At 44.9% G+C, this 25,660-nt stretch overlaps 1 protein-coding gene across 4 annotated transcripts in view; it reads right to left on the bottom strand.

Annotated features, from left to right (window-relative positions):
- The window catches only part of LOC119971580 (homeobox protein Meis1), a 239,591-nt gene that overhangs the window by 5,569 nt on the left and 208,362 nt on the right, over positions 1-25,660 (bottom strand). The gene's annotated exons all lie outside the window — the stretch shown is intronic.

The following is a 25,660-nucleotide window of genomic DNA, read 5'->3' on the forward strand; positions in this document are numbered from 1 at the left end:
GAACCCATGGGCGGCGTTGCGCTGCTGGCAGGAACACAGAATCCCTACGGCCCACAACAACCCACTAATGTAAAATAAAAGCTTTCCTTGGGTGATCCCTTAAATCTGTTTCCTCTGGTTACTGACCCTCCTCATAATCAGTAATGGAATCAAGGGCCGGGATTCTCCCCTACCCGGCGGGGCGGGGGGTCCCGGCGTGTTGGAGTGGCGTGAACCACTCTGGCGTCGGGCCACCCAAAAGGTGCGGAAGGGTCTCCGCACCTTTAGGGGCCAAGCCCTCACATTGAGGGGCTAGGCCTGCGCCAGAGTGGTTACTGCTCCGCCGGCTGGCGTGAACGGCCTTTGGTGCCACGCCAGCCGGGGCCGAAAGGACTTCGCTGGCCGGCGTAAGTCCGCGCATGCGCCAGAGCGTCAGCGGCTGCCCCGGGCGATTCTCTGACCCGGCGGGGAGGGTCCGAGAATCCCGCTCAAGGTTTCTGGGGATAACGCGGGAAAGTGGAGTTGAGGATTATCATATCAGATCAGTCATGAATGGTGGAGAAGATGTGATGGGCTGAATGGCCTACTTATGTTCCTCCATCTTATAGCCTCCTGCCATTGGAAACCGTTCCTCTTCAATTATTCTCAACAACCCCCCATAATTTTGGAGCTGTCCCCTTAACCTTCTGCTTCTAAGGAGAATAATCCCAGCTTCACCACATCACTGAAGTCCCTTATCTCTGGGACAATTTTAGTAAATTTCCTTTGTGCCCTCTATAAGGCCTTGCCATCCTTCCCAATGTGTGGTGCCTAGAAGTGGGACGCAACGCTCCAGCTGAGGTCTAACTAGTGATTTATCAGGGTTTTGCATAATTTATTTGCTTTTGTGGATATTTAAATGCAATCTTAAAGCAAGATCATTCGTCTTGGAGAGCAGTAGAACCTTTCCATTTTCTTCTGTCTCCCCTGGCTATACCGTGGTTAAAGGACCAAAAAGGTAAAAAGTAGGTTGGACAGAGACAATGAATAAACATGCCAAAAATCTACAATAACAATGCTTTTAAAACACCATTGTACTTATTTACAAATTGTAAAAATTTTTAAAGGTTGGGGGAAGTATATCACCGTGTAACAAAATCAGAAACACGGTTATAAAGAACATGATTATGTTTTAGTTACACACATCCCATGGAGGAAGTCTGTACACATTCTGTCCACATTTCAAAATGTCCTACTATTAAAATCTTTCAGCTAGAGAATTCCACTCTATAGAATTCCAAGGCCTCAGGTTAAAATTAGTGCCATTTTAGACAGAGGGTGCTTGAATGGTTTCTCCATTAGATGGTTGCAGTGGAGGTCACGGCCAGAGCTCAAGGCAAAATGACACAATATCACCTCTTAAATATCACCACAGCCATATTGCTAATTCACAGTGGAAAGGGAGTAAGGCACAAAACAAAATTACCCCCGCAATGTGATTAAGTGTTCATAAATGTAATATTTAGCCTTTTTTTACTGTTTAGAGTCTGGTTTCTTCTCCATGCTGGTCCTCTTTGACCATCTATCTTCTATGGATGAGAAGCTTGGCTAGCCCCTTGCTCACAATGCTTCATTGATATCACTCTTGCATTAGCTGCACAGAGATGTATGGCAGTGGCTCAATGATGACTATCCTTGCACCTTCCTAATCCCACTTGGGAGAAGGCGCTACTCAGCCCAGCTACGTTACACTGCTTAGTACTTTATCATTCTATGTTTGTTTGAAAGCCACAATGATGTAAGAGGAGACATAAATGTTGCTATGTTTCATGTGTAGATTGAGAAAGGATAATGGACAGCCATTGGGTTACAAGCATGTTGATCACATTACAATTGTTCATGGTTTATCTGAGGTGTTAAACAAAATTAACAAAGGAAGTCTCCCAGAATTTGGAGTCTGCAGCCAATGTAGGGTCTTGGTGGAATTAAGGTGTGGAAGCTGATATGGGATCCCTTCCCGAAATCATTCTGTCTGCCTCTCTTCCTTTATGACATTCCTCAAAACCTACTTTGACCTATTCTAATATCGCCTTTTGGTGGCTTGGTGTCAAATTTTGTTTGATAACGCTTTTGTGAAATGTCTTGGGGTGGTTTACTAGTTTAAAAAAGCTACATAACTGCAAGATCCTGCTCTAAAAGAAAATAGAAGGACTTGCATTTCTTTTTTAAAAATAAATTTAGAACACCAAATTTTTTCCAATTAATGGGGCAATTTAGCGTGGCCAATCGTCTTAACTTGCACATCGTTTTGGGTTGTGGGGGTGGGGCGCACGCAGACACGGGGAATTTGCAAACTCCACATGGACAGTGACCCGGGGCTGGGATCAACCCTGGGTCCTTGGCGCCGTGAAGCAACAGTGCTAACCACTGCGCCACCGTGCCGCCCTAAGAATTGCATTTATGTAACACTCGTCACAACCACTGGATGCCACCAACTGTTTTACACCCAATGAACTGCTTTTTAAGAGTAGTCACTGGTTTAATGGAGGAAACACAGAAGCCAACACATAACAAGCTCCCAGACATAGCAATGTGATAAAGAGCAGATAATCTGTTTCTTGTAATGTTGCTTTGAAAGATAAATATTAGCCAGAACACCGGGATAAATCCCCTTCTCTTCTTGGAAATAGTGCCATGCGATTTTGTTTGTCACCTGATGTGACAGACAGAGCCTCGATTCATCACTTCACCCACAGCAATACACCTCACTGCAGCACTCCTTCAAAGCTGCAATACAGTGTCAGCCTCGATCATTTTTGCTCAATTTTGGGTGTAGGGGGTTTGAATCCGGAGCAATGTTAGAAGCAAGAGTGATACTGACTAAGCCACAGGAATGCCACTTTTACAGAATCTACAGTGCAGAAGGAGGCCATTCGGTCCACCGGCCCTTAGAAAGAGCATCCGACCTAAGCCCACACCTCCACCTTATCCCCAAAACCCAGTAAGCCCACCTAACCTTTTTTTGACACTAAGGGGCAATTTAACATGGCCAATCCACTTAACCTGCACATCTTTGGACTGTGGGAGGAACCCGTAGCACCCGGAGGAAACCCACCCGGACACGGGGAGGAAGTGCAAACTCCACACAGTCACCCAAAGCTGGAAATGAACCTGGGACCCTGGAGCTGTGAGGCAGCAGTGCCAGCCATTGTGCCACTGTGCCGTCCCCGATTATAGTGATACCTCTGCTTGCCCATTGCATGATGATTGGTGAGCAGTGATCAGGGCTTCTTGGTCTGAATTTTTGTGCCTGAGTTATGACACGTAGACAGAAGGGTCAGCAGATTAACTCACTGACAAGTGATTGGCTGTAACACGGCGATGCCCTGTCAAAAAGCCGAAAGGATTTCGTTTAGGAGGTTAACGGCAGGTTTACAGCAGATTCCGGTAGGTAACTTGTCACTATAATATTGACATGCAAAATGCAGGAATTTCCAAAAATCTCAGTTCATTCAATTGTTTTCTGCTCAGAAGCAGATTAACGTTTTGCTGCAAAATTGAATTACATTTACACGAACAAACAACCTACAACAGAAAATGAACAACATTAAACACCTTTAGTGTTGGTGTAAATGAGCACTTTGGATCATCCATTTTGAATTTGTCAGGCTAATAACAAATGTTAAACATAAACAGATTTTTTTTAAAAATCAAAGATGCTGAAAATACCCAGCAGGTCAGACAGCATCTGTAATATTTAAAGTCAATTACTTTTCATCACAGACCTGATGGAATTTTACTGCCCCTGCAGTTTTGCTTTTCGTATGTAAACAAATTGTTATGTGCACAGTGACACTAGTCTAAATTATACACTTCCTCTTTTAAATTTACTAATTAAAAAGGAACCCCACTGTTTCAGGTAAAGAGTGTAGAAGGATTGAATCTCATTTTTACTCACATGCAAACAATGCAACATTGGTTGCTCTTGACATGAATTATGCTTTGCACAAAGCAGATGACACCTTTGTGTTCAATATTGAGAAATATTGGAATGCTCTGACTGTGACTTACAAAGATGAAAATGGCCTTTTAATGAATTATGAAGTGCTAAATGACTCAACTGCACCCATTATCACACTGAGAACTGCATTAATGTTAAAGCAGAGAATAAAGCATATCAGATGTATTCCTTAACAAGGGAGAGTAAGAAATAATGGGACCTGGTTGAGATACACTGTCCCCAAATCATAGAATAGTACAATGCAGCACATAAGGAGCGCATTTGTCACATCAATTCTGTACTGGCTCTTTCATAGATCATTCAAAATCTCCTAGAGGGTTCATACTGATTCTTGATGGAAAACTACAGGGATTTCCCCATTGGAGGAAAGGTCCTTCCTTCTTCTGGGAGCTCTAAACCTGCCTTGCCAGAGGCAGGATCTCTGCCCACCCCTTACAAAGCCTACGATGCCAAAGGGATGGGGCAGGGGCAACAGAGGGGAAATTACTTTGGGTTCAGCAGTTCCTAATTCCCACACTTAGTCACAATCCAGGATATTGCTGGAAGACCACCTGCTTTGGGTCCATCCCATCAACAACAATTTGACTTTACCACAGCAAAATATCCCCAGGTGCTTCACAGGGGTATTTATCAAACAACATTCGACACCTGCCCACCCACACACACGGAGATATTTAGGCAGGTGCCCAAAAGCTTGGTCAAGCAGGTGTGTTTTAAGGAATGTATTGAAGAGAGAGAGAGAGAGAGTGAGACAGAGAGGTTTAGGGAGGGAATTTCAAAGCTTTGGGCCCAGGCAGCTGAAGGCACAGCCACCAATGGTGGAGTGAGGGGCTTGAATTTGAGAAGGCAGCTTGTCGGACTGGAACTGTCAGGGAGGGGTGCATTCCATGCAACCTTCCCTCTCTTGCTTTGATAAAGAGTCATCCAGACTTGAAACGTTAGCTCAGTTTTCTCTCTCCAGAACTGCTGTCAGGCCTGCTGAGCACTTCTCACTTCCGGGCCATTGGGCTCTGAATCCACCCGACCAGAACAAGGATCGGACCTGTGCTGTTGACACCAATCTGATTCACTCTGGCTGTCCACATAACTGAACCAAATATTTCCCCTTGGGGTGTGTGTGTGTGTGCAGTGTGTGTGGGGGGCGGGGGCGGGGGGGGGGGGGGGGGGGGCGGGGGGGGGGGGGGGAGAAAGAGGAGCGTGGTGGCAGGGATGGAAGAACCTTAAAATGAGGGCCAAGCCCTTTGTTCGGCAAGAGTAAAAGGGTGATGGAAACAAGATGGTAGACTGAGTTAAGATCCAGATTACCCATGATCTAACTGAATGCTGGAAAAGGCATAAGGGGCCTCCTCCTGTTCCTAACATTTACCCAATTTCCCATTCTGCAGAAAGCAATGGACAGTGATCAAGAACGGATGCTTCCTCAACACAGGGACACTGAGAAAGGGGCCTCCTCCTGTTCCAAACATTTACCCAATTTCCCATTCTGCAGAAAGCAATGGACAGTGATCAAGAATGGATGCTTCCTCAACACAGGGACACTGAGACAGTTGTTGCTCGTATACCACTACTTGACCAATACCAAAATATATTCACCACTGACTGGGGCATGGGCATGGTGCCTAGACTGTGTAACAATCTACTACCCGAGTCGAGTGAACCATCAGAGGAAGATAACTGGGATTTTCACATCGGATAACAAGAGTTAGGCTTGAATAGAGGCCTGGACCTGATAAAGTATCAGCTTTCCACAGGAAGAATCAAAGATAAATATTTTTGATATTATATATCACTGAAATCGTTCTTCTATTTTCACACTGGCCCCATTCTCTATAAATACCCTCTAAAGAATTCAACAATGATTAATGCTCACTAGTTAGTCGGCAAAGGACAATGCTTCCCTTTTTAATGTCCGCTGCCTCCTCCTTAAAAATAAAAGTTGGGCAATGACCTTATCACCTCAAATAATCAACTACACAGCCTGAAATGTTTGCTGCTTTTAGCCCGTGCATGTAAATACTGACGACCCACCCAATTTCTGATTCTAGATTGCTCATTTTTATCTGTTAAAAGTAGGCGGTGTACAGGATTGAAATTCATACAGACAGGACCTTTCCTGGACACAGCAATGTATTCACTTGTTCATGGTATTGCTCCTTAAAGCCATCGTTATGCTCCAATATATAGGCCAGATGGAGATTTATGTGCTGCTGCAAAGCTTGCTATTTGAGCAACGGTCTTACGTAGATTTTTTTTCAAAGTAGAAGAATGTGGCAACATGTCTGGATTTTAAAATGGTTGCAACCCAACGCTCAGAGGTCAACCAAGCAAAAATGGAAATTCACCAAGTTCAAAAATTGCATTTCCGAGAGATTGTTGGCAAGGCCCTGTTTCTCACATCCTTCAAACGATTGAAAAGGAGAATTTTCCTTACTATGATCAACCCAATTGCAATTCAGACTGGGACAAATCTGGTTTCCATCTAGTGTGAACCCAATTACCAACTTAAAACAAAACTCCTGTTCTCCCCTCCCCCATATCTGACCTGACCTGCCCTAGCACTAAAGATGTAGTGGCACAGCTTGCAGCCAGAGAAGTTAATGCAGGAGAACATGCCATACAACACCGCGTTTGGCCTCTGAATCAAGCAGAATAGGCTCACAATTCTCGGGGAAATGTAAAACTTTTGATCTATTAAGGTTTTCAGAAGGAAAGCTCTCATTTAAACACAAACAATAATACTATGAAAGACAACAATTGTATTTATCCAGCATTTCCCATGACTTAAGCATGCTTCCCAGGCAATGAAGTACTTTTGAAGTGTAATTAGTCAACTTTGTAATGAATGCAGTCAATCTGTGCACAGCAAGCTCCCACAAACAGTAATGAAAGAAATGGCCAGATGATCTGTTTTAGTGATGTTGGTAGGGGGATCAATGTTGGTTAGGACAACTCCCTTCCTCTCATTTGAATAGTGTCACAGGAGTTCTTACATTCACCTGAAGGCGCCTTGTTTGAACAGACTCTTGTGCAAATTAATGCAGCGCACCGTCTCTGCTACACTTCTGTCTCTGAGGTGAGATTGCCAAGCCAACGTTGACCCACGAGGAGGTTGGGTGACAGGCACCATTCACGGAGCTTTCTAAATATTAACACTCAGTCAGATTTATAGGAGGGGGAATGGTGACACGTTCCTATTTTGTATTCCTTGTCAACGTTCAGCAATATGCTGTTGGAAGCTCATTAGACTGCAGGCCACAGCTTACTAATTTGAATAGAATTTAAATACATTTAAAAAAAACACAGCTCCCTGTGGGATAATATCAATTTAGTGAATGGATGCAAGTTGGGCTCAATTGAGTTTGACATCATGCCCATTTATGTGTCACTAAGGGAAAACTTGCTTGGCCCAAGATGTTAGGAATTACGATTTATAAGCTTGGAATTTTACTGTCAAATTGGGAGTGCCACATGGGACTTTCTTTTGCTGTTTTTCACTGTTTTTGCGTGCTTATTTCTGGCATGGCCCTGAATCTCTCTAAGACTATCTTCCCTGGGCCATACATCAACTGTTCTGTTGTCAGTCATGTAGGACATGGGATTACATTAGATACATAGGATCCTAGCACAGAAACAGGCCTCTCAGCCCAACCAGTTCATGCTGGTGTTTATGATCTACTTGAGTCTCTTCCCACCTTTCTTCATCTAAATCTGCCATTGTAACCCTCTTATTTCCTTCTCCTTCAAATCCTTGTCTAGCTTCCCCTCAATAGGACTGGGAGAAATTTGAAATTGTGGAATGATGTGACAAATTGAAACCAAGTAAGTCTTTTTTTTTTTTAAATTGTGCACAGAATCAAAGGTCATATTTACAAAACAAAGACCGCAGGAGAAAATAGGGAATGCTTGAGATGCACATATTTTATGTAGAGTATTAAGTGTGTGAAACAGGTTAGCAGCATAAAAGGACGAATTTTGATGGGTTTCAAGAAGGACGGGGATATGTTTTTCTTTTTTTTTAAATATAATTTTTATTGGAATTTTTTACAGAAAATATAAAACATAACGAGAAACAATGAAATGCAACAAAATAACCCATAATAACTGTAACACCCCCAGACCATATGTATCCCATCCCCCCACCCCCCAACCCCAATGAACAACAAAAGAACTTAAAAATAAATTTAAATTAAATAAACAAACATAGTCATTGTCCCCCCCCCCCGCCCCGGGTTGCTGCTGCTACTGTCCCTGTACCCTATCGTTGAGCCAGAAAGTTGAGAAAAGGTTGCCACCGCCTAAAGAACCCTTGTACCGACCCTCTCAGGGCGAATTTGACCTTCTCGAGCTTAATGAAACCCGCCATGTCATTGATCCAGGTCTCCACGCTTGGGGGCCTCGCATCCTTCCATTGTAGCAAGATCCTTCGCCGGGCTACTAGGGACGCAAAGGCCAGCACACCGGCCTCTTTAGGGATATGTTTTTCTTAATTAGCAAATGGGATTTTGGTTTGTTAGAGATGTAGCAATGGATAGGTCAGCTAGATGGACCAAACAGTCTGTTCAAATCTGAAGCTGTTACTATGGGCTGACATGGACTGATGCCCCACCTGATATCCAACCCTAGGCGTCCGATTGGGCATGGCCCTTCCCAATGATAATTGACTGCCCTCCTGCTGGGCAGCCACCAATTGGCCACCTGACACTTGGTTAGCTGTACTGGGACAGCAGAGGCAGGAGTGAGCGCCCCCTCATGGGGCACACTTCCCATTCCAGCTCCCTCGTGGAGGAATTTACCATTCCAACTCCCTCACCCAGCCGGAAAGTGTTAAATCCAACCCGTGGCTGCTATGGTTGCAACAAACGGTTGGTTTCCCAAACTACGAGGGATCACTGAATATTATGACAGTAGGCATTACTCATAGCATCTCTGCAGTGCTGAAGAAGGAGACCATTCGGCCCATCGAGTCTGCACTGACCCTTGGAAAGAGCACCCTACCTAGGCCCACGGCCCCACCTGGCCCCGTAATCCAGTAACCTCAGCTAATCTTTTGGACACTAAGGGGCAACTTAGTATGGCCATTCCACACAACTTGCACATCTTTGGACTGTGGGAGGAAACCGGAGCACCCGGAGGAAACCCACATAGACACGGGGAGAAGGTGCAAACTCCACACAGACAATCACCCAAGGCCGGAATTGAACCCGGGTCTCTGAGTCAACAGTGCTATCCACTGTGCTGCCACATTAATACATGCATTAACAATACTATGGCATACCCCATCTGAATGAGATAGCGCCGTAAAAACAGATAAATAATTTGTGACCCCCACTACAAATTGCAGTTGAGAGATGGTTTCAGTGCATTCCAACAAAGATCATTGTAATTAGTCACTATAATAGGACATAAAACCCAATCACTTATCATGCTGTATAATTTTGTATCGGTTATGAATTACATACATACAATTGAATTATGTTCAAAAAATATATACTTCCTTTTCTGCACAAGAAAATAACCAAAAAATATGTTTTTTATTCTATCTTACAGTACTTCCTTTCCTGACTGAGTCTGCAATGGGGTTTAGGTCACACTTACCATTGCAATTTGTGGAATTGTGTGTGCGGTTTACTCCTGATTGACAGGAGTCATCACAGTCAGCTGTGATGGTTGACCAATGAGTTAACTGGTGAGCTAGTTGTCAATCATTCAAGAGGATTTCTACCCTCATTTACAAATAACTTTGTTAGATCTTCATTAGTGCCTTATATTGAAGATGCTGTGGGCAGGAATTCGAGGCCGTGCCAGAAGGCACTCGTGTTGAGTTTGTGGAACAGCAGCTGATATTATCGTCGGTCAGCTGTTTTGCTGCTTCTCCGGGCAAACTACTGCTGAAAGCCATCATCTGCCAGTGCCTACTGATCTGAACATTGGGCCTCTGTGATAGCTGCTCGCTAAGCATTCTCCAAATAAGTTAAAGAGGGTTCTGATTGGTTCTTGGATTTTTGGATGGAAAATCATTCATGGCAGCATTAACAGTTACTGTGACAGTTGTCTCCATTAAGGTGATTACCACGGCAGTAGCCATTTTAATTTTCATGTCTGTTCTTCAACTCCATCTCAACTCTGACCATTTTTGCACCAGAAATTCATTAATTTCCCCGATTATTGTATAATTTTATTGGTATCTTTAACAATTCAGATGTAAATACAACACCCATATAAGTCCCTCAACAGCTACTTGAATTTAGACAGATTTTAACACAGTGAAATGTCCCAAGGCAAGACGGTTTCGGAGGGAATACCAGAGTTTAGGACTCCTACTACTTATGGCCCAAGCAGCTAAAGGCCCGACCAACAATGGTGGAGTGACTAAAACTGGGAATGTGTAAGAGGTCAGAATGGGCAGAGCACAGAGGTCTTGGGAGAGTTGTAGGGCTGAGAGAGTTTACAAAGATGGGGGAAGAGGTGGTTGCAAGGCCACGGCAGGAACTGAAAACAAGGATGAGAGTTTTAACTGAGAGTCAATGGAAGTCAACGAGCACAGGGCTGATGAAAGATGGTTTAGGGTATGTTGCAGCAGAGATTTGATTTAGAGAGAGCAGAACTGGGCGGCACGGTAGCACAGTGGTTAGCACTGTTGCTTCACAGCGCCAGGGTCCCAGGTTCCCGCCCCGCCACCCCGACTGCCTTATTCTCCAGCGCCATTTTTCGGGCGGGGGCGGGGTTGATGCCATGCCGGTTGGGGGCCGTTGGCAGTGGCCACCCGATGGGCCAGGCGGCCGTCCGTCCGTTTTTGGCCAGTCCCGCCGCCGTGGGTTACGCATGGTCCCAGCGGTGGGACCTGGCAGGTAAGTCGGCGGGGCGGTCCTCGGGGCGGTGCTGGGGGATCCGACCCCAGGGGAGCCCACGATGACCTGGCACACGATCGGGGCTCACCGATCTGCGGGTGGGCCTGTGCCGTGATGGCACTCCTTTCTTCCGTGCTGGCCCCTGTAGCGCTCCGTCATGGCCAGCATGGAGAAGAGAAACCCCGCGCATGCGCCAAAACACGCCGGTGGTTCCGCGCATGCGCGAGATCACGCCGGCCCTTTGGCGCATGCGTGAACTTGCGCAGTCCCTTCGGTGCCGGCTGGAGCGGCGTCAACCCCTCCGGCGTCCACCTAGCCCCCAGAAGTGCCAGGAATTCCACACTTTCAGGGGCTGTTGACGCCAGAATGGTTGGCGCTGGTTCTCCCGTCGACATGGGGACTCAGTCCCCAGAAGGGAGAATCCTGTCGTCTCTGAAGTGGTTTGGGGACCAGTTCATGGAGGAGAGGTTTGCCAGTTTTAGGGAGTTAGCTGCTAATTTCCAGCTACCCAGTTCCAGTCTTTTTAGGTGTTTCCAAGTCCACGATTTTTCGAGTAAAGCTTTTCCTTCCTTTCCTTTGGCGCCACCCTCTTCCCTGATGAAGAAGGTCTGTCTCTGACTAGGCCTGGTGTGGTGTCTATTTCGGACCTATTTGGTCATATTCTTTCAACGGATTCTGCTCCGTTGAGTGGTGTGAGGGTGAATTGGGTCCTTAATAGTGAGGTGTGGAGTGAGGCCCTTCATAGAGTCAAGTCCACATCTTCATGTGCTCGGCTGCATTTGATTCAGCTTAAGGTATTGCATAGGACGCACTTGACCAGGGCAAGGATGAATGGGTTGGGTTCTTCCCTGGTGTTGAGGGAGATGTGAGCGTGTTCTCTTGGGCCGGATAACCATATGCATATGTTCTGGTCCTGCCCCAAACCTATAAGCCTCTGGACTTAATTCTTTACACCATGTTGGAGATATTCCATGTAGATTTGGATCTGTGTCCGCTGGTGGCCACATTCAGGATGTCACTGGCGATACACTCTGGGATAAAGGCAGAGGTCCTTGCCTTTGCCCGTGGGTAGACCGGAGGCCAATATTGCTTGGATGAAGGTCTCCCTCTGCTTGGTTGGGTGACTTAATGTAATTTCTGCATTTGGAGAAGGCCAAGTTCACCATTTAGGGGGTTGGTGGAAAGGTTCTACCTTGGATGGCAACCATTTATTTCCTTTTTAAGGAGTTAGTCATGGTCAGTTATTAGAGGGTTTAGGTTAGTTTTTGTCTTTAAATTGTGCATATTATTTTTCCTATTTTCTTTGATTGTGATGTTTTGACCTTTTTTCCCCCTGTTTGATTGTTTTGGGTTGTATTGACTGTTATGAAAAACTTCTTAATAAACATATTTTAAAAAAATAACACCAAAGATGTGAATTGGCTAGTTCAGCCATAAACAGTTGACAGGGATACGGTTGGAGTCAATGGCGAGAGAACAGAGTTTGTGGCAGCGGCTGAAGACAATGACATTCCATCGGTCTTCCCAATATGTAGTTGGTATAAATTTCTGCTCATCTAATGTGTATGTTGGATTAGCAATATAACAATTTTGAGACAATAGAGGGGTTGAGAGCGCTCGTGGTGAGGTAGGCCTGGGCATCGTCAGTGTCCATGTGGAAACTGACATAATTGCCACGATTGGCCTGTTTGCCTCTTATTTTCCCTATCTTGTTACACACAATCATCCATAGCAAAATCACGCGCAACTTCCATTCTGCAAGGAAAGCAATTAACCACAAACGAAAAGGAAATCTGGCTTTTAAGGCTTATTATTCAATGGAAGTCATAATGCGCTTGAGAACCCTTCCAATCGAGCAATGCTTTCCTGTGTTCAGTTTGGCAGCTACAATACAATGGAGGGTGAATGTCACTGTTACACAGTCACTCTGGAGTTTTGTGGGTGATCCACAGAAACTCACTTTGTTTTGTTGCTTTAATTTCTGAAAAAAACTCTTTGTGGCCTTGTATGTTTGCTTTTAAGAGTCTCCGGAGGCTCCAGGCTGTTCCATATTTTAACCCCCACCCCCAGGGGGAATTGGGGAAAACTTGAGATGATATCAAATTGTTAACCATTTGGCCTGGAACGAGGCTTAAAGAAAATGTCAAATACAACATGCATTATAAAAATGAAATGAAATGGCAAACAGCCAAGAAAAATAATAAGGCAGCCCCTTTTGTTAGAATGCATCCTTGTATTAAATAACAAGGCGGATACACTTACAACAATACTTGCTTACTTTAGCCCTTGTGTTTGAAATGTTTTCCTCAAAATATCACAAGACATTTAGGATGAGGAAACCCATTCAGCCCATTTTCTTTCACCAATCCAGGATGATCCAAAAGTCCCCCCCCCCACTTTAACAAACAACTGATTCAGAATAGATTCCAGCGAGTCTGTTCCAAGTGCGAGTGCCAGAATGTCCTAATATCAGTGCTACATTTTCCCTTTTTAAACCCGTAGGTCTTTGTCCAGTGCACACAATTTAATTTCCAATATTTTGGTGAATTTACTTTTTCCATACCAATTATCGTCTTCCTCTAAGAGATCACCTCTCAGACAAGGTTAAACCTTTTTTGGTCCCTTCGCCTATTTTAGATCTCTAACATTAGAATTAGAATTAGAATTAGAACAGTACAGCACAGAACAGGCCCTTCGGCCCTCAATGTTGTGCCGAGCCATGATCACCCTACTCAAACCTACGTATCCACCCTATACCCGTAACCCCTTAACCTTACTTTTTATTAGGACACTACGGGCAATTTAGCATGGCCAATCCACCTAACCCGCACATCTTTGGACTGTGGGAGGAAACCGGAGCACCCGGAGGAAACCCACGCACACAGGGGGAGGACGTGCAGACTCCACACAGACAGTGACCCAGTCGGGAATCGAACCTGGGACCCTGGAGCTGTGAAGCATTTATGCTAACCACCATGCTACCCTGCTGCCCATTAGGCACCAGTGTTCTTGCTTCTCTGCGCTCGTTCTCATGCTTTAATACCCTTGTATCTCAGAGACTAAGAATGGACAAGCTAGTCACAGTGTCCTGACCAGAGAACTATACAATTTAATCAAGATTCCCACTGACTTGAATTCCATTGCATTGGAACTATTGACCAAGGTTCCATTGGTTTTGTTGTTTTCTGCCCTGCATGGATAGAGTAGTTTGAGTGTTGAGTTTTACTCATACTTTGAAATGCCTTTCAATGTCATTGTCAGTTCAATCCGTTCCTGGGGATGGGTTTTCAAAAGAAGGGGACCCGATGCTGGCAAAGTTAAGAATCAGAGGTCTTCTCAGGATCTTGACACCTTCCTGCATGTTTTTGAATTTTGAAAGTGCGTCCAAAAATGCCGTCTCCTTACAATTACAACTCCAAAGATTCACATGGATCTGTCTCCCTCTTAAAAACTGGTCAACACAAAGATGCTAGTTTTGTTTAGCAGTAATGCCAAATTTGGTGAAGGATTAAACTCAACCACATACCCAAATAGTCGCATAGCCCACTGACATTCCCCGTAACATGCAGCCACATAGTAGTTATGAACATGTAAATGTGTCCCACTGAGTTTACAAAGATAATTGCCTACTAAAAAGATCATTCAAGCAATAAGAGCCATCCATGCACAGAAAGTGAATTTAACTGCCCTTTGAACAATTCCAGAGTTTTCTTTGCAACCACTATAGGAGCCCATTTCTAGTGATTGATCACCCTTTGTGTCAACCAGTTGCCAACTCTCCTAAACTGGTCTGGAGGATCCAGATCTCACAGTCATATCCCTAAGACACTGCTCTGAGCAACACCTTAGAGAATAACCATTGGGCTATTCAAAGGAAAATATGTGCTTCTTCATTATCCTTTATCGTCTGGGAAGGAAGGGCACATAAAGGTGGAATTCTGAACTGGCCAATGGTGCAAGTGTAGTGGGGGTGGGGGAGAGGCTGTTGGAGACAGATAATGTGATGAATTCTCCTAGAATGCATTCAGAATTGGCAACCCACTGCGCTGCGTAACAAGCCCCAAAGTGGCATTTACCAATTTCTACCTCGTCTCCCTTGTCCTACAATTTAACTTCAAAACATTCCACAGATTTCAGTAACCTATTTTGCTTAGTATGCATCCAAGTTTCCTTCCTATTCCCCTCCTTTCAAACCTAAAATGCTCAAGGGTTCAAGTCCGTCCTTCCACTAGCTCTTTCATCTCTCCACAACTCAGTCCTAGAAGCCTTGGCCCAGCTTCCAGTGCCTGAATGTAACCTTATGTGTCTGAGTGATTAGAAACAAACACACAATACTCAAGGTGCAGTCTTTATAAAATAACTTACAAGCACAAACTCCACCCTTCGGATTTGTAATCCACTTGAACAAGCAATTATACAATGGCAAACTATCAATTACATTTATTCTTTAGGAGTAAATGCTTAATCTGCAAGATTTCAGAAGGATTAGACAAGACAAGAATTCATCTTGTATTCAGACATTGTAGAATCAATTATATCAAATTCATAAATGGAAATGTACATAGAAAATAGAAGCAGGAGGAGGACATTCTGCCCTTTGAGCCTGCTCTATCATTCATTATGATCATGGCTGATCATCAAGTTCAATACCCTGATCCTGCCATCCCCCCCATATCCCTTTAGCCCCAAGAGCTGTATCCAATTCCTTCTTGAAATTAGGCAACGTTTTAGCATCAGCCACTTACTGTGGTAGCAAATTCCACAGGTTCACCACTCTCTGGGTGAAGAAATGTCTCCTCACCTCAGTCCTAAAAGGTTTACCCTTTATCCTCAAACTATGACCCCCTAGTTCTGGACACCCCCACCATCGGGAACATTCTTTCGGAATCTACCCTGTCTAATCCTGTTAGAATTTTATAAGTTTCTATGAGATCCTCTCTCACTCTTCTGTGAATTATTCTGTTTTAAGGATTCATTTGGCCTCTTCTGTCTCTTTTAAAGGTTACTTTATTTAAAGTTTCCTCCTGCCACATAAGCAGAAATCAAGCGACAACTCTAGCCCAATAAGAAATGCATCTGCATTTATATAGCACTTTACACATTCTCAGAACACTCCAAAGAACATCACAGCAAATTAAGTATTTTTAAAGTGGAGTCATTGTTAACACAATCCCAAGTCAGTTGGTGAAACCGAACTAGGGGGCCTCACGGTAGCATGGTGGTTAGCATCAATGCTTCACAGCTCCAGGGTCCCAGGTTCGATTCCCGGCTGGGTCACTGTCTGTGTGGAGTCTGCACGTCCTCCCCGTGTGTGCGTGGGTTTCCTCCGGGTGCTCCGGTTTCCTCCCACAGTCCAAAGATGTGCGGGTTAGGTGGATTGGCCATGCTAAATTGCCCGTAGTGTAAGGTTAATGGGGGGATTGTTGGGTTACGGGTATACGGGTTACGTGGGTTTAAGTAGGGTGATCATTGCTCGGCACAACATCGAGGGCCGAAGGGCCTGTTCTGTGCTGTACTGTTCTATGTTCTAGATGCAAGTACTTTTCCTGATAATATGGGTGCGATTCTCCCAAAAGGGAACAAAGTCCCCTAGTGAGGCCGTTTAGCCACATGTTTCCCGACACTCGCAGTGCCTAGAAACACATGGCTATTGAAGGCGACTCGTGTTGTATAAGGGGCCTGAATGGGGAATGCGCAGCCGAGGCCGCACACAGCCCTGCTTTGTACAGTGGGGAGTCCCGCTCGCCTGAACCTGCTGGTGCAGCAAGAGATCGGGATGCTATTAAATGGTGTCCTGACCTCTGAAGACGCCGAAGCAATCCCCGACCTCACCCCCACAGCCCGAACACACTATGGGAGGGTTCCCCACCGCCCCCCCCCCCCCTCCTCCCCAAACACCCAAAACTCTCTCTTTATAATGCTCTAAGTATTGAATTAAACAATGCCCCTAACCCGTGTATCTTAATAATACAATTAACATATCATTAACAGTCACTGTTGCAATGTTGAAAGCGCAGCAGCCAATCTGTGCATATCAAGGTCCCACCGAGAGTGATGCAATCACCTGCTTTGGTGTAGTTGGATGAAGGGAGAATGTTGACAGACATGGCCTCAGTTTCACGTCTCAGCTGACAGACAGTGTTTTTGAAAGGGTAGTATTCCCTCAGTAATGCACTGAAGCAGAGTCTACATTTTGTGCTCAAAGCTCTGGAGTGGGACTTGAACTTCTGACACAGAGGCGATTGTGCTACTGCTGAGCAAAGACTGCCCACAGGAAGACCTGCAGAGAAGTAGTAGAATCCTATTTATATGTCCCTGTGGAGCATGGTTGGTGAGAAGGTTTCACTATTTCAGAAGCATTTTTTATCATTTAAATTATGACCTTTCATCTACAGTATTTTTAAAATATGCTGTTTTATAGGCCACTGAGAACACTGAAAATAATACCTGTGAACGTGCTATGCTCCACATTAACAGTGCTCATGAAGGACTGTATGGACAACATCATATATGGCACTGTTCACTGTGGCCTTGTGTTGACACCAGAAAGGTGTGGCAGAATATTAAGTGCCGTGCAGGCACATAGATCATAGAATTTACAGTGCAGAAGGAGGCCATTCAGCCCATCGAGTCTGCACCGGCTCTTGGAAAGAGCACCCTACCCAAGGTCAACACCTCCACCGTATCCCCATAACCCAGTAACCCCACCCAACACTAAAGGCAATTTTGGACACTAAGGGCAATTTATCATGGCCAATCCACCTAACCTGCACATCTTTGGACTGTGTGATGGAACCATCAATTCACCAGACACGTGTTTCCGATATGAATCTAGGCTTTAATCGACTTACTACAGAGCCAGCCTGTTACCCGTTGATGAACTCTCAGTGAACTGCAGGCTGACTCTGGACAAGGGTATTTATACAGCAGCACTAGGGGGAGAAGTCATGGGCGGAGCCAAGGGTGGAGCCCTGTACAAGCTCCTGAGCATTCCCAGAGCTACTCCCCCTAGTGGTCGGATAACACTACTGCGCTTACAAAGACATAGTGTGAATTATCATATTACATTCACCACACTGTGGGAGGAAACCGGAGCACCCGGAGGAAACCCACGCACACACGGGGAGGATGTGCAGACTCCACACAGACAGTGACCCAAGCCGGAATTGAACCTGGGACCCTGGAGCTGTGAAGCAATTGTGCTATCCACAAGGCTACCGTGCTGCCCCTACGTGGCCACCATTGGGCCTTTCCTGGAATTCAGGACCTCGGTGGTGGAAGCCCGCTTGCCGAGAGCTGTGGACAGTCAGGGGCAGGCAACTCTTCATTGGCCATCATAATAATAATAATAATCTTTATTGGTGTCATAAGTAGGCTTACATTAACACTGCAATGAAGTTACTGTGAAAATCCCCTAGTCGCCACACTCCAGCACCTGTTCGGGTACACTGAGGGAGAATTCAGAAAGTCCAATTCACCTAACAAGCACGTCTTTCGGGACTTGTGGGAGGAAACCGGAGCACCCGGAGGAAACCCACACAGACAGAATGTTCAGACTCTGCACAGAGAGTGACCCAAGCCGGGAATTGAACCTGGGTCCCTGGCGCAGTGACGCAACAGTGCTAACCACTGTGCTACCGTGCCGCCCACTAACAGCACTGCCAGCTGCTAGTAATGCACCCTCCAGAGACCCATGATCATCGTAGGAACCCAGGTTAAAGGTGAGTGAGGACAAGATGCAACTGGGTGGAAGGAGTCGGGAAGAGCCAGCGGTGATCGGAGACAAGGGCAGGGAGTAGCTTTGAATGTGTGTGTGTCCCGACCACGGGATGGCACCAGCAAACTTGACAGTGTTTGCTGGGTGCCTTTCGGGAGGTGTGGGAATTCCGCCATTAAATTACATTGGGTTCAGGGATAATAGGTGAAAATTGGCACATTAATGAGCCTCATAGACATCCTGCTATTGGCAGCCTGGAATCTCCCGTCAAGCTCTTCCACCCTCCAACTTAATCAGAACTTCTTCCCTAATGGCACTGTGGGCGTACCTACTCCACAAGGACTGCAGTGGTTCAAGTAGGCAGCTCACCATCACGTTCCCAAGGGAAATTAGGGATGGGCAATAAATGCTGGTCTAGCCAGCAACACCCATGTCCGGTGAATGAGTAAAAAAAAAAGTAAGAATTTGAAGTACTGGGTGAGGTTTTGCCACTTTCAGGAGACTGAAGTGGGGCCTCTCCTATGATTAAATGGGCCCAGCACCTGCCGCAATGGCCTACACCAAATTCCATCCTGAGTAAATTTTGTTCTTAACTTTTGAGTGTGAGGAGGGTGTGGGAGGGTGTTGCTTCCTCGTTCATGGGTTGCTCAAATATGAATGTTTTGATATTCCAGCATGAGGCAGAAAAATGTCAACCTGTGACCACGCACAAATTAAAGCATTAGTGCCTAGCTTTGGAAATGCTTGCATGCAGAAAGGGTAAAATAGGGGTCATTATATTTCAATATAAAGGTGATGACTGATGTTGCGCTCGGTGGTGCCAAAGAGCTCTGATCTGTAAAAAGTGGATTATTGTGGCTGAAGTTACTAACAGGAGGCCTAGACACAGCAGAGGTTATCCCATATAGCAGTGAAAAGTAATTTGGCACGACTGCTTCAGAACACTGCAGTCAAACTGCTGTATTAAGGTCAAATCTCTAGGACGGAAAAATTGTGCATCTCCTTGATTAAGCAGGTTAAAGAGTATCAGCAATGTGATAATGTTTGATTGTGCTGTCATTATGCAACGTCTCATTCATTGTTGGAGAGACAACGGCAAGTAACAATGCAGCAGATGTGCAAAACATGCAAAATTGCATTCAGAAAACAATTCACCGAACGTCTGTCAGTTCAACCAACTATTCCAAAGCTGAATGAAATCTACCACAGCGTAAAAAAATGCCTTTGAGGTAGTCTCTCCCAGTGGTATGTAGAAAGAAGTGGGTATTTTTTAATAAACACATATCTCATTCCTCCATCATATTTGTTGCGGGTACTGTGTTTGGTTATACCTGGCTTGCTGCAGACTGAGGGGATAATCAACTTCATCAACACTTTCACAGTATAATTAAGTAATACTGTTACTCCAAAGATCATAGAGAGAGCCAGTTAGGTTCTACTACCACACTATAAATGTATTTTTGTGGTTCAAAGAAATGTGTTTACTATGTGTATGATCATCATTCTCTGAATAAAGAAGCGGAATCTTCTGGTCCCGCCAAAGGTGACCATTCATGGCGGATCTCCAGCGCTGGGACGGGCGAGCCGTAAAAAACGCCATAAACCTTGGCAGAACCGGAAGATCCTGCCAGCGAGCAATGGTGAGCTTCCATCATTTGTGGAAAACACGCCACGGGGTAGGCCGGAAAATCCAGGTCAAGGTGTTCTTCAAACCAGAAATTAGGTCCTGCAGTTGGCAAAGTACATTGGGGAAAGTATGTCCCTTCCTCTTTGGATATGGTATGAACATATGAATTAGGAGCTGGAGGAGGCCATTCAGCGCCTCAAGTCTACTCCACCATTCATAAGATCCTGGCTGATCTGACTGCAACGTCAACCCCACATTCTTTTTTTTTTTTTTTTTATAAATTTAGAGTACCCAATTATTTTTATTTTTTATTTTCAAATTAAGGGGCAATTTAGCATGGCCAATCCACCTAACCTGCACATCTTTGGGTTGTGGGGGCGAAACCCACGCAGACACGGGGAGAATGTGCAAACTCCACACAGACAGTGACCCAGGGCCGGGATTCGAACCCGGGTCCTCAGCGCCGTAGGCAGCAATGCTAACCACTGTGCCACCGTGCTGCCCCCAACCCCACATTCTTGCCGACCCCTGATAACCTCTTATTGCCTTGTTAATCAACAATGTATCTCGCTCAGCGTTAAAAATATTCTTCCACTGCCTTTTGAGGAAGAGAGTTCCAGACACTCACGACCGTCAGAGAATATAATTCTCCTAATCTCCGCCTTAAATGAGCGACCCTTTATTTTTAAACAGTGACCCCTAGTTTTAAATTCTCCCACAAAAGGGAAGATCCTCTCAGCATCCACCCTGCCAATACCCTCAGGATCTTAAAGGTATTGATCAAATCGTCTCTTAACTCTTCTGAACTCGTGTGGATACAATCCTAACCACTCCAACATTATGGGCCTCACGGTAGCATGGTGGTTAGCATCAATGCTTCACAGCTCCAGGGTCCCAGGTTCGATTCCCGGCTGGGTCACTGTCTGTGTGGAGTCTGCACGTCCTCCCCGTGTGTGCGTGGGTTTCCTCCGGGTGCTCCGGTTTCCTCCCACAGTCCAAAGATGTGCGGGTTAGGTGGATTGGCCATGCTAAATTGCCCGTAGTGTAAGGTTAATGGGGGGGATTGTTGGGTTAGGGGGATACGGGTTACGTGGGTTTAAGTGGGGTGATCATTGCTCGGCACAACATCGAGGGCCGAAGGGCCTGTTCTGTGTTGTACTGTTCTATTACAACATAAGACAACTCACATATTCCTGGTATTAGTCAGGTAAACCTTCTCTGAACTGCTTCTAACATATTTACATCTTTCCTTAAATCAGAAGAGTATACAGCCCTCCATGTGTCCTAAACAACTGATGCATAACCTGGTTACTTTTGTATTCCATTCTCTTCACAATAAACTATAACATCTCATTAGCTTTCCTGCTATACCTATATACCAGCCTTTGGTGATTCATGCATGAAGACATCCAGATCTCTCTGCACCTCAGCTCTCTGAAATCTCTGACCATTTAAATATTATGCTTCTTTTTTATTCTTCCTGCCACAATGGATCGTTTGTATCCGAGTGTCCCAGCTCTCTCAGAGGGCACTCACCTTCTAGGTCAACCTCCCTTCCCATTTCACCTTGCTGGATCATGGCTTCAGGTGGGATTATCCGGTCCTGACACAGGCAGGAATCTTCGCAGATGGGATGGGAAAATTTGGAGAGCTGTTAAAAGTCGACGGTGCTCCAAATTTTCATTTCCAGCCCCATGATGAAACCCACCAGCAATTCCCAGCCTGCATGCCAAAGAGGGAGAGCGTTGCAAGTTGACCTGTGGATAACACCACTTGGAGAACAAGATATTCTTGGCATGATATCAAATATTCCTTTCATCTTCCAATGTGTTCAATCCACAAATTGCTACCACTGCTGAAATAATAATAATCTTAGACCTCAACTCTAAGTGTAATCTATTAAAACTTTTCAAAATATCATCTCCATGTAGAGGTGTAAATTTGAAGCCAAGTGGTGGAATTTTCTTTTCATGGATGTGCGTTTATTGCTCATCCCTAATTGTCCTTGGGGAGGTGGTGGTGAGCCACCTTCTTGAACAGCTGCAGTTTGCATGACGTAGGTACACCCACAATGGAAATTATCCCAGTTGAGCTTTTTTATACCTAGCCAGGTCCTTTCATCAAAATCATAGTAGTGACCCCTTATTGGCTTGACTTACGTTGCATACTGATCTCACATCGCATGGAAGAATGTCTTGTTTTTAAAAATTGGGATTTGAAGAAATGCTAAAATGCTTTTGTAGGTTTCATGAACTAGCTTTTTATATTTATCGCTCCTATTTTTTCATCACTCACCTATCCTAGTCTGGAAGTGCCAATGGTCTGAGCTACACATAGGAATTTTCTCAACTTTACTCCACGAGTGCGGTTCGACACCATCCAGTACAAAGCAGCCCACTTGATCAGCACCCCATCTACCTCCTTCAACATTCACTCTCTCCACCATCGATACACATTGGCAGCAGTGTGTACCACCTACAAGATGCAGCAACTCACCAAGGTTTTTTCAACAACATCTTCCAAACCCGGGAATTTGATCACCTAGACGAACAAGGACAGTCGGCACACGGGAGCACAACCAGTTGCAAATTCCTCTCCAACGCTTTCCCTTGACACACCATCCTTACGAGCACAGACATTGACGGTTTGTTCACTGTCAGAATCCTAGAATTTACTACCCCTCAAAAGGATGACAGAACCTTCACCACATGGACCGCAATGGCTGGCTCATTACCATCTTCTCAAGGGGAACTTGCCATGCCAGTGACACCCATATCCAAAGAGCAAATAAATAAAAACAAAACAATTTTTCTACAGGTGTTGTCAGTTGTATTTGATGCCCACCTAGTTTGAGAAGTTATTCAGCTTGCACAAAATGATCTACGTCAGTCGCTCCATCACCCTAAGACACTGTCTTCATAACATGGTTCAGTTCAAAGTTCAGAGAATTCATCCAATTACAGCTGTAACTGGACTATCATTGAGTCATGTGACTCTAATCTGTGATCTTCCAGCAGGCAATCAAGGGATCATATTGACTCCTTATTTACTTGTTCAAAAGAAATAAAACTCCAACCGTGATCTCAAATTGATATGTTTCTTGAATCTGGGAAACAGTCATGTTCATCTCCTCTGACAACCCTTTAGTGAGAAACCCAGGCTAATTGTAAAGACTTGCCTGCCTGCAAGTGTGAAGATGACAAAAGTTAATTATCTGTACCTGCCATTCGCTGCCATGAATCAGGACCATGGCTAGGTCACAAGACTAGCATCCACACGGACACAGTTAAGGTCTAAATTACAATCAATTGTGAGAATTTCTCGTCTTGCATTGAACCCCCACTCATGAATCCCTCCTGTGAAGTTGAAAATTAAAATATACGCATACCCCACTAAAAATTAGTTTTACTCTAATGGGAATTGGGCGGTACGGTGGTGCAGTGATTAGCACTGCTGCCTCATGGTGCCGAGGACCCGGATTCGATCCTGGCCCCAGGTCACTGTCCATGTGGAGTTTGCACATTCTCCCTATGTCTGTGTGGGTCTCACCCTCACAACCCAAAGATGTGCAGGATAGCTGGATTGGCCACGCTAAATTGCCCCTAAACTGGAATATTTTTTTTTTACTCTAATGGGAATTCCAGATTACCAGTAATAGCTTTTGAACTTGCACTGTCTCCACCATACTGGTGGCATAAGAAAGGGAACCTTTCCTGGTGCTATTATAAGCAGCTCATAATGGGAGGTTCCTCAGAACCATGTTGACTAGGAGTGCCTCTTCTCTGTTGCCCCATGGACATCAATCCGAATAATTCAACAGCCAGTTCATCAAGCTAAAGATGGATAAGACAGGCCAGGGTTCCCTTTCTCCTGTGATCAGCCATATTTTCTGCATAGTCATCACAATTAATTGAATCCTTCCCAGATAGAAGATCAGGCTTGAGAATCGGAGCTGATTTGGTCAAGCAGCAAGCATTCTTTGCCGTAAACATTATCATCAAACCTTCCAAAAACAAAGCGTTGTGGAAAGTGTCGACTGTGCATTAGAATAATGTCAACCTCATCAATGAACAGCTCTGCATCAATTATCATTGAATAATTGAATGATACAGCTCAGGTAGGTCACCATTTGGCACATTGTGCCTGTGCTGCCACATGGGAATATTGTTCATGTTTTGGGGAGGAGAAGATTAAAATAAGATATGAAAGAGGTTTGTAAAATTAAGTAAGGTTTAGATAGAGAAAATAAAGATACACTGTTCTCAATGTCTGTTGGTTCAAATACAAGAAGATACAGATTTAAGTAATTTGGCAAAAGAGACAGTAACTACCTGAGTAAATAGTTTTAATGCAATGACTGGTTAGGATTTGGAATGTAAGATTATAAAAAATAGGAGGAGTAGGTCAATTGGCCCATTGAGCCTGCTCTGCCATTTAATAAGATGATGGGGGATCGGATTGTGGCCTCAACTCCACTTTGACGTTTGTCCCCTGTAACCCTTGACTCCCTGGTCTATCAAAAATCTGTCTAACTCAGCCTTGAATGTATTCAACAACCCATAACCTCTACTGCTCTCTGTGGAAGGGAATTGCAAAGCATAATGACCCTCAGAGAGAAATAAATCCTCCTAATTTCTGTCTTAAATGGAAGACCCCTCATTTTGAAATTGTGCTCCACATTCTAGGTCCTCCATGAGGGGGAAACATCCCCTCAGCATCCTCCTTATCAAACTCCCTCAGAATCGTATATGTATTAATAAGATCAATGTACTAGCTAATCGGATTTTTAAAATTCATTCATGGGATGTGGGCATCGCTGGCTAGGCTAGCATTTATTGCCCATCCCTAGTTGCTTTTGAGATGGTGGTGGTGGGCCACCTTTTGAACCACTGCAGTCCTTGTGGTAAAAGTACTTCCACAATGCTGATAGGGAGGAAGTTCCAGAATTTTGACCTAGCGACAGTGAAGGAATGTTAATATATTTCTAAGTCAGGATGGTGAGTGACTTGGAGGGGTACTTCCAGGTGGTGGTGTTCCCATGTATCTGCTGCTCTTGTCCTTCTAGGTGGAAGTAGTCATGAGTATGGAAGGTACTGCCAAAGGAGACTTGGGAAGTTCCTGCAGTGCATCTTGTAGATGGTACACACTGCTGCTAATGTGTGTCAGTGGTGGAGGGACTGGATGTTCATGGAAGGGCTGCCAATCAAGGGGGCCTGGATTGTGCCAATCCTCTTGAGTGTTGTTGGAGCTGTACTCATCCAAGCAATTACACTCCTTTGTAAATGGTGGGCAGGCTTTGGGGAGTCAGGAGGTCAGTTACTTGCCACAGGGTTCTGAACCTGTTCTTATAGCAACACTAATTACATGGCTAATCCAGTTCAGTTCTTGGTTAATGGTGCTATACGAGAGTTGGTGAGTTGGTGCAATGTATTTAGTGGATGGGACGCACTGGTACCACTGCATGTCATTGGTGGGGGGAGTGATTCGCT

This window comes from Scyliorhinus canicula, chromosome 1 (assembly GCF_902713615.1).
Source record: "Scyliorhinus canicula chromosome 1, sScyCan1.1, whole genome shotgun sequence".
In the NCBI taxonomy this organism is placed as follows: domain Eukaryota; kingdom Metazoa; phylum Chordata; class Chondrichthyes; order Carcharhiniformes; family Scyliorhinidae; genus Scyliorhinus; species Scyliorhinus canicula.